A 10,790-nucleotide genomic window follows, 5' to 3' on the forward strand; every position below is an offset into this window, starting at 1 on the left:
TTCGGACAGCCCCGGCGGTGCAAGCGGTGGCCGCGGGCAGGGTCGAGAGGTGCTGAGGGGGAAATCCGAACACAGGAGCGTTCTGAGGCCCCAGGGAGGCGAGGGGACACTAGAGGTAGGTGATGGATGAGCTAGACTGGCAGCTACCTCAAAACGTGGGGGGCACACGGTAAGAAAAGCAAGCAACCAACCAGTGCAGGGAGGTTTAACTTGAAAACAGCTGCTCTCCTCAGAGCTAACAGGTCAGCATGGACAGAAGAGGTGAGAGAACTTAATGTATAACTTAAATGTCCAAGAAAGGACAAAATATTAGACCAATAGTCTCAGAAGTGAGAAAAGCACCCAGAGAAGCCTRTGATCCTTTCTCTGAGAAGACTGTAAAGATGCTGCATTGGGGTTTGAGTTCTCAAAGCAGAATTTCCATGGAGTTTTCTACAGCGTAATCAAAATTAACTGTTCAAATCCCARCTGTATTTATAACCTTGCCAGCAGCCAATGCAGGAGACTTGGAATGCTGTTCTGCTCACCCAAAAGGAGATTTGAAACCTTGAGTACCACACCAGTGCCTTATGTGCTCTCTTAAGCAGACCGGGTAAAGTGTGCTTTCTTCCAAAGAGGATGTTTCTTAAAGTAATAACACRTTTGAAAGGCCAAGAAGTTTCCCTGCCAATCGTTGTGGCTTTAAGGAGCAGAGCACCGCGTGGCTGTAATGCAGCACAGTGGGGTGCGTGTTTCTCACATGAGATGGAGTTGGCTCAAGGTTGCTGTAGATGTGCCAGGAAAGCTGTTTCACTCTCATGTAATTTTTAATTTTGCAAGATCACAGGGGAAAGAAAGATCCTGCAGGTGCACATACAGTCTGTCTGCCATGTATTGAATAGTGCAGCTGACTGTGTGAAAGTGTCTGTCCAAATAGTCGTCTTCATTGAGCAGGAATGTGGTAATAATATTTAGTTACAAAGCTTCAGAGCTTGGCAAGGCTTAAGCGGGTAGGTGAACTCCCAGTCACAGCGGAGAGGGATGGAGTGAACCTGCCAACTTGGACRCCCAGCAGCCAAGTGTCTCAGGCTGCTGCTTACAGAGTTTGAGACCATCCCTATGTGAATCATAGAGAGAGTGCTCCGGGACACTCCGTGAAGTGCCTAAGAAAAGCTTGTCCAGGAGAGGSGCTTCAGCTGTAGGACATAAAGGATATTTGCACAGTGAGTGAAGTTTTTGTGACAGGAGGAGTTGAGGATTTAGATGTGAGGATCCCACAAGTTGAGCTTCCTTGGGAAATCTCCGGTTTCATCCAGCCATGTTTTGGTTTTGCAACCCTCCATTCCCATCCTTCTGCTTTTCTTTCCTGCATCCTCTCCCTCGACTTAAACCACCCCTGCATTGTGTGCCTTGGGAAAGGATGCGGGCATTGTACCCAGTAGAGGGCAGTGCAGAAATGGGAACCGGGACAGAGCTGCTGGACAGAGCACACGGGGAAACATCTCCAGATGAAGGACTGAAGGGGAAAACACTGCTGCCAGTCCAGGTGATTCTGATCTGTGCTCTGGCAACTTAACGAGCACTGGCTGCTTTTTGCCAGGTGAATTAGACTTGAGTCTGATTGATAAGTAAAGCCKTCCATAATAAATGCCAATTTTTCTCTTCACCTGGAGAAACAAATTGTATTCCCTCTCTTCCCTGCTAATGGTCTCAGASAAGAAAAGCAAAGTCTTGGAAGAAAGAAAATTATTGGGAGACATCATCCCATCTTCCTTTCTCTGTATAGCAGGAAAGTAAATGCTTTTGATCTGAAATTTCATATCACTAAATCTCCAAAAGCCAGGGTAAAGAACAAACTCAGCTTTTGTTAAAAATCAAAGTCCATAACCCTATTTTGCAAACAYTGGTTTGGAAAATGACAAGAAGTTCAGAGGAATTGCTGGGCATTTGTGCAGCAGGAGTATGGCTAAATGGCTRGAAACAGGGCAAAGGCACCAGGGAATCTGTTTCAAAAGCGCTGGGAATAGGGATGCCAGGTAAGGTCTGCCAGGAGGCAGCAAGGGAAAAAACATGGTTTTGAAGGTAGGAGAGTACTGTGTCTGTTGGGGATAGATACATGAGACATTTGCCTGCTGGTTAGTTTTCCAAACCCCACACTCTTAGCTCAACTAACAGCAGAGTAATGCAGGCAGAGCTTCCTCTATTTGTGCTCCAAGCTTTTTCTCACCCTCTGAAACCACCAGGAGGGAGGAGGTTGTGATACCATGTATGGTATTCCCCAGTATAAATTCTGTTATGGGGCATTCCACACCCTGCTGAATTCATCCCCATTGCAGGGATAGCCCTCTGGAAAAAAAAAAAAAAAAAAAAAGCTGAAAGGCTTAGGAAATCAGCAGGCAACCCCCCATTTTAGCTTCTTCCTAACTTTTGAGAATAGAAGCAGATGCTGATTCTGTTATGAATCTGGATTAATGGGCAGGCCCATGTGTCTGTAGGATCACACATTGTTTAGGGTTTTGTATAGTAAGTGGGTGATCAGTGTGAATTAATATAGAATTGATATTTTCTTGCAAGAATAGTTCAGTAAAAAGGGTCACATATTTTATTCTTAGTGTTTTGAGGTTAAAGCCTCTCTTGTGCTGATCCTGTAAATGGTGGCTGTTACGTGAATGTGCTCAGTATCTAAATTGATCAAATCACCAACATAATCTTTAGAAAAAGAGGAACTGAAGCACCAAGAGATTCAGTGATTTGCTTGAAGTCAGAGAGTGAGATAGTCTGCAGAAGGGCTAGGAATGGAACATAATTCAGGTCTTCACAGTCCTCTTCTAGAAACTTAACCACAATACCATCCTTCCTGTTTTAGTGGGTTTTGTTTTCTTCTCCAGAATCTGAATTTTCATTTAAACGAAACCCTTGAAATCGGAATTCTTTGATTTTGCAAGTAAATTAGACACCACACTGTCTGTGAGTCTGCTTTCAGATGCAGTGAAACCAGCAGCTCTAAGCCAAGTGTGAACCTCTGCCACCCACTTTGACGAGCTATTTGGGTTGGAGTTTGATGCATTTAAAGAGGACTTGTCCAAGAGATGCAACTTTTGTGACGAGACATTTCCTCACACATCTCCCTCTCCATACCACCCAGYCAATCATTTTCTAAATTAAGAGGTAATAAAGTGGGCCTGATCAATACAGCTCATCCTCTTATCCTTTTAGTCAACTCTTCCAAGTAAAATGGCTCTAGAGGTGACTCACTTCACACTGATTTTGTTATTGTGCTAGGTATCACCGAAGAACAATGTGTGTCCAGCCAGGCTTGTCAGTCACAGCAAATTTGTCATTATACCAAGAACAAAATACATTTTGAGGATGTCACCAATTGGTTATCAAGCCTTGATAAGCATCATGCCTCTACCTAGACCAGGGCAAGCCAGTTGGTACATAAATTCTGCCTGAACTGAAATTCATGCTGTTCTGCAGAGAATATACAAGTCAGATTCCATCCAGGTAGGATGGATGAGAGGAGTTAGTGGTTTGTCTTTTAAAAAGACARATTTGCTGTATTAGTTGTTATAAAGTGCACATGTCTGCTGGCTGGAATGGAGAACTGTGGAGTTTGGAAGTTAAACAAATTAAGCCTAATTGTGGACTAAGGCTAAGTAACAGCTGAGCCTCTCTGTCCCTTAAGTTTCTTTGAATAGTCCATGTTGTCTGAAATATTTTACTGTAAAAGATATAAACTGCATTTTTCAAATAAGCAATAAATTAACTGTCTAGTAAAGTTTCTTTCTCAGCTGGCTATTCTGGAATTGTTTATTTTAAATTATGTTAATTATATTTTCAGGGATATTTAATGCTGGTTTCCTTGAGCCCAGACTAAATGGATCCTGTCTGATGTTCAGTGGAAGTTCTTTGTTGATATTAACTAAGTCAAATCAAGATTCACATTAGTCTCATGAATTCAATGCTGAGCACTTAACCACACAAAAATGTGGTTTGGGCTTTCCACATTTCAGTAGTTTAGACAATCTTCTTGGTAATTAGTTGAGTGGGGGGAAAAAAAAGGGAAAGTCTCAAATTGTTGGTGAAAATACTGTGAAAGTGCAGCCTGATTTCTGGTGTATTTTTCATCCAAACAACAAATTTGTTTTGCTGGATTATGTGTGTGTGTGTGTGTCTGTGCATATTCCACAATTGATGAAGGAACTTTKGATCCCAAAARATAATGTTGGTRCTAAYTGCAGAGGTAGCAGGTGTGATTTASGGGAACTGAAGCAATAAATATTGGGCTGGACATGTTAAAGCAGAAGCACATAAAGSTAATTTGGCTTCCAGATACACCTACTGGACCACAGAAGTTTCWGTGCTGGCTGGAGTAACATAGACCTTGAATTTCAGAGCCAGGTGCTAATTTTATTCCAGTCTGGCTGAAATCAAGCACTGGAGTGATCCTTTCCAAACTGAGCCAGTACAGATCTCTGCTCCCTTTTCATTGCTTCCCTTGYACCCCAGCACTGTCTTCCTTGCTTGAAACCACACTGTGTTTCTCCAGCTCCCTGTTCTTGTCTTTTGAGACCCCAAGCCCATGAAAGGAGATGGATAACTTGGCACAGGAATATCAGCTGTGGTGCTGAACTGTGCTGTGGGTTTGGAGCCAAGGTTATTGTCTGTACATGCAGCTGGAGTCCTCAKGCAGTTGCAGATCCATGAAATATGGGAGGGGGATTCTGACTGTAAAGAATGCACAGGAGAGCTTGGGGAAAATTTTTCCAGTGGGAACCTTGAGGATAACAAGCAAAACATCAATTAATAATGCAAAAATGTCTCCAGTGTATCTTTATTATTATTTCAGTGGTATCTTTACTCTCTGCTTTTATAGTTTCCCATTCTTTCAGGCATTTTCCACTACTCCACTTGTCTTTCTTTTCAGTGCCAGTTTAGATTRTCCCAAATGGTTTACATGACTACAAATTTTCATTTGTTGCTGCAGGTGGACAGTGTTGATCCTCTTTCAGGTGGTCCCACAATTTCAGAGGCAAATGCTGASCATCTACTGTAGTAAGTCAAGGATTGTGGAATCAGTTTTTGATGCATTTTGTTCTTGGGCCTAATGAACACAAGGAGATTTTTTATGGTTGGGGTGAGGTAGAGGAAATGACTCAAGTGTTCCTTCACCTTCGGTTTTGAGTCCACAGAAACTGATTAAACTTCATTCTTAATATGGTCAGATGCATACAAATCTCAGTTCCATTTCTATGCATGTAGAGATATTCTACAGTCCAAATTAAAAGGAAAAAAGTGGTTTTGTTCTTAAAGTGAATGCTGTTAGAAAAGACAGAAGTAGCACTTAGGAAGTTGAGAAATCAGAAGGTGATGGCAAAGCAGTGTTTTGCAGCTTCTCAGCCAGATCCAGGTGGACAATCTTCCTTCTTTTAAAATTCACCCAGACACTTTCAGATAATTTGTTGGATTTTTAAAATTTGAAACTATCAAGCCTGGATGACTAAATCTGCATAAATCACTATTGACACCCAGAGAAAAAATCTTCCATGGGCACAATATGCTGACCTCTGTATTCCTACTGTGCTTGTAATCTGCCTTAACTGACAGATCTCTTTTACAGTTGCAGTCAAATCCCAAATCATAAACCAAACTCTTMTGATGATGGAATACGTTAGGTTCTGCAGTATCTGATAACGCCTATATCCAACACACAGAAACTACTGAATGTGTGCCTTTTATTCTATGTACAGATAGATTTAATATCAAATTTATTATTGGCTTATGGTCTTCAAAGTATTGAGAAATTATCCAGATTTCTGTTCCTCCTCTGTCCCTGGAGAGAGGATTGAYCCTAATAGGTGACTCAACAGTTTTCTTCAGAATACAAATATTAATTCCTCATTTGTCAAGAAAAGGGAAAAAAACCCACTATAATTACTCTTGTGTAAAAATAATTGGATTCCTTTCTTCAGATGTTTTCCCTCTTCAGATTTATTGCAAACCTCAGCCAGTTTTATATGTGAACTCAACAAGCTCAGTTAAAAATAGATGGCTTCACCATATTCCARCTCCAGAAAAATTTCTAGGAATCAGGAGAATAAGCTGACAGTTTCTGAYACAAGATAAAAAGTCTTTGAAATGTAGAATTTTTGGCATCTGATGTTAAAGAAACATCATCCAACAATATTAATGAAGGTTTTCTAATCTTAGAAATATCTTTATTAGTTAGATACAAACCTCACCACGCACACTTTTGGATTAATTAAGAAGAATTATTATGTTATGTAAAATTAGTGTAGCTTAGCATGCAGGCCTTGATGTCCCCTATCAGTAAATTAGATAATTAAGAATATGAAAGTGGGATGASTGCCCAGCCTGGAGGATTTCCTGCAGGAGAGATCTCACAGAATTGCTCTTGCAGGGAGGTTTGCTGCCTGTGGTGACTCACTTTTCCAGGGCCACTTTGTCCTCTGAGAGTGCAAGAAGTCCTATTGTCACTAATGTTAAACTGGAAATGAGTGCTGTGCTGTATTTCATCACAATAATGTCAAAGAAAAATCCTGGCAAAATATCTGATAATGAGTCTAGAGGAAGCCTTACCCTTCGTCACATAAATTGAATCGAGCTTGCCAAGGTGACCTTTAAAAACTTACTGGACATGTGAGTAGTGACCTTTGATGATCTGAAACCACATGTAATTCTTATACAAAAGGTGGAGCAGCTAGAGACAAGGTCTTGCACATCCTGAGAGGTTCACAGAGCTTCAGAGGCCAGGCAAGCACCCAGAATTTCTGRGTACATTAAGTATCTTCCCACTATCTTCCCAAATCCATGCTCAGAGTCTGTGCTCAGGTCAGGAGGAAATTCCTGTGACTTTACATAGACTTTTCTGCTAAAGACTTGGCAGGAGTTTCATCAGAGCCCCTCACAAGATTTCCAGTTCCAGTGTGTATAAACACAGCAACAATAGTACAGTGTCTGTGTTCTTAGGAAGTGTCCCAGGAATTCTTTTTTTGTTATAGTTGTGCATGGTGAACATTTTGTTCTGTAGTTGGTGTCAGTGCTTTAACAGGAATATGATGGATGTGCCGTGGCTATAGGAGAATGCAAAYGTGACTTCATGTTAGACTTGACTTCTGCATCCAAAATGCTGCCAGTGGCAGTTGAGCAGAGAGATCTCCAAAAAGATGCTTTTAGCWAAACAGAAAAGTGGGATTTCACCCAGAATAGAGCAGTGGAGTCCTGACCTTAGTTCTACTGCTAAAAATAGCCTGTTTTGGAAAGATTAAAGACAAAGACATCAAAGCTCTCTTTTAGATATACTTGCTTACAAATTTTGAATTARCTGAAAGGATACTGCTTATCTCCGCCAGTTTAATTCTGCCTTTTTACTCCTCGCATATTTTATCCTTACTKTCTTAGTGTCCCATTTTCCCCAGGATAGTCACTGGTCATTGGGCCACAGACTAGGAGAGCCCCAGGCTGGGGCCACCAAGAGATCCCTGTACTGGAGGGTTCTCCATGTTTCAGGGCTGGAAAGAGCAGCTTGCCTTGTTCCAAAAAGTCCTCGCTTCTTGCTTGCTCATGGGCCATACTAAAAATAGCTCACCAGTGATAAGGGTGCATTGTGGTATTCCAGCAGTAAGTCATAGCATTCCACACTTTTACTCCCATTTCTAGGAAATTCAATAAAAAAACTCAGTTCAATGCACATGCACACATACACACACACAAGAATGCATTTACTCTCAGTGGCTGAATTTACCATCAAAGTTGTAATGTTTCCTGAAATTGGTTTCTGATCCTCGTGAAACGCTGTGGGTTTTTCTTCTTTCTTTTTTTTTTTTTTTCTGGGGTTTTTTTTTTTCAGAGGTTTATTTCAGGGAAACTGAACAACATACATGAAACTCTAAAATATCAACTGTGCAGATAAATTGTGGCATCAGGAGTGTAATGTGTGTGACCTGCATCCAGTTCCATGAATTCCWGTGAATTCCCAGTTTCTGCTAGTGGGTGGCAGGCAGATCTGAGTGTGGCTATTTTCTGTTCATTTTGTACCAACATGTGGTTGTGATGGTGGGGGAAGAGTAGGAGGGGTGTGATCTGGGGGGAGAGTGGAAACACTGGACTGGAGCCTGGGGAGGCAAAACCCAATGGTTGTTAGGGAGTTGCACTCACTGAGTTGTTTCAGGTCGTGTATGAATCCTCTTCATATGACAGAGTCACTGCATAAAATGCCAAGAGTGATACAGYCTGCAGGGCTTGGCAAACAGCTCATGTCTCATGATTCATGCAGCATCCTTTTTTTGCTCTGCCTATGATCATCTCTCAAATGTGACCTTGAAAGGCAGGCCCATGGCTGAATTTRGCTTTAAAAAATGACCCACAAGAAGAGTTCTGTGCAGCATAAAAAAGAGAAAGTGATCCCAAGTGTCTGAAGCTGCCATGTAGGTTGCCCAAGCAATCCTTGCTGAATGAACTGCGTGTTTGTACAGGTTATTTAGTAACAGCTTTAAGAGACTTCCCTTTCTTCATTTCACTCATACCTTAACTTTGCCACTCATGCCAACTTCCCAGATTGATTCTTATTTGCATAAACTAATCTGCATAGGGCTATATGCAAACAGAAATGGGTATCTTCTTGTTTTTTGTTTCTTCCCTCACCTCCTCCCAGCCCCSCTGGGAGATGCCTGTGCAGGCAGAAGCAGATTTGGGAGGGTCTGCACATTGTTCTCCACTGGGTTTACCACACTGAGGAGCACTCCATGACTCGAGACAAGTCCTCATCACTGGGGATTTAGTAGCCATTCCCCTTTGAAAATGGGATTTCAGAGCAGTCATGAGGCTGTGCAGAGAACCCATCACTCTTCCAGAGAATCATTACCCCATTTCCTCTTCTGTTCTCCTAATTAGGAGTTTGGACTTCAACAGAGCACATACCACAGCCTTCCTGCCATCCTGTACCCTGGTCACACACTACTGATGTCACGTGGTTACAAAGCCAAGAACTGAAAAACTGGGCAATATCAGATTTATATTTGCATAAGCAACTTGAAATCTGCCCACTCACACATGTGGGCACTGACTGACACAGGGGTGCTGGGGAAATGTGTGATCTCAGCTATCACAAAACTAGGACAGAACTGGCAGGAAACAAGGAAGGCCCCCTCTCAATTTTAAGAACTGGAATTTGCAAACAGTTGGATTATTTTAACACAGTTTCTAGTAGATAAATCTCTGTTTTACAAAGAAGAAACTTTGCTAGCATTCCAGAATGGGGTTTTTTTAATAGAAACTTACTGTTGTTTTAATTATGTTGATTGCCAGAAAGATAGTGTGCAGCACGTGGGAGAGCAGGACTCTCCCAGGTGCTGAATGCAGAAATCACTGAGTTGGGGCAGGATAGGCTGCTCACTGAGCTGAGGCTCCCCCTGCTCTTCTGGATCCTGGAGCCCCTACYTTACTTAAAATTAATTATCAGACACCAGAATTGTTCAGATTTTGAAGATAAGCTCTTGTTCAATGCATCTGCCTGTGCTCACAAGGCACACACTGCCAGCATGCCAGTTTCTAAACACATGAGCTGAGCAACACAAAGCATCTGGGCAGGTCAGGGATGACTCAAACAAATCCGAGTCACTGGAGAGAAGGAGGTAGAAGGGGCAGTATTTCTTCCATCTGAAGTGAATACATTGAAACTTCATGAAAAACCAACGCTAAACATATGTGGCCTTTTGGAAAGTGTCGCTGTGCAAATGCATCCACAACCWGTAGAGTGATAAAATCATCTACAGAGCTGAGTCGAATGGCAAAGCTGAAGGAGAGCTGTAAATAAAGTGGTAGGCGGTTTCCTGCTAAAACTCCCCTGCATGTCCAAGAACCCGCTGTGACTCAGCCGCTGCAGTCACTGGGAACTCAGCACAGACACCCTTTCCTAGTTGGGTGGTTTGACTTCTCTTTTTGCACCCTACCAAGAGGGGCTCCATTCATCCCTGGAGGAACCGAATTGACAAATATGACCCATCATTTTTTGTTGTCTTAAGATAGTGATCTCACAGTACACCCAACAGGACTATTCAGACTTCTTGTCTGATTAGCAGTGAGCCATCCASACCTGCACTATGATGTGTGGATCTTTTATGTGAAATCTCTTGAGACCTATATTCACATACATTTACTGGGCTCTCATGTACATCTCTTGATGGTGTAAAAATCAAATTTTTGCTGCTTTCATTTCATGTGCAAGAATACTCCAGAATGACTTTTTATTTTTTTTWAAAAATTTATTTTAAAGAGTATGTGTGTAAATGTGCTGAATGGAAGGAAGACAATTATGTATTTGCTCATAACACATTTTCTAATGTACCTACTGTTCCTTCAAAGAATTTCACCCTATGGAAAGATGAACTGAGCTAGAAGAAGCCCTTATTAAAACAACAGCAGTAGCAATGTCTAGCAATTTTTAGGTCAGCAGGATCCAGAGTGTCATCTGCACTAGAATATTTTGTCTGAATCAGTTAGATGTCATTTTAGTCCTCTGGACTTATGGTTTTGGAACATCCTTTGCTCTTGAGGTAATGCTTTYCCTGGTCTTTTTGAATTTGCATAGACACTTGCCTTTCCATACACACACAGCTTTAAATTTAATTACAAATTTTAGCATTTGTAATTAATAAAACGGATTGGGGAGATCTGCAGGTTTCCATGAGCTGACCTGGAACAGGCTGTTCTGTTCTTTTTCCCTCTTTATCCCATACAATATTTATTCTGCTGATTCTTTTTTTACTCTTCTGATTCTACCATGTCTC

The sequence above is a fragment of the Malurus melanocephalus genome, unplaced genomic scaffold, assembly GCF_030028575.1.
Source record: "Malurus melanocephalus ecotype Western Australia unplaced genomic scaffold, MMel_1.1 scaffold_77, whole genome shotgun sequence".
NCBI classification, from domain to species: Eukaryota; Metazoa; Chordata; class Aves; order Passeriformes; family Maluridae; genus Malurus; species Malurus melanocephalus.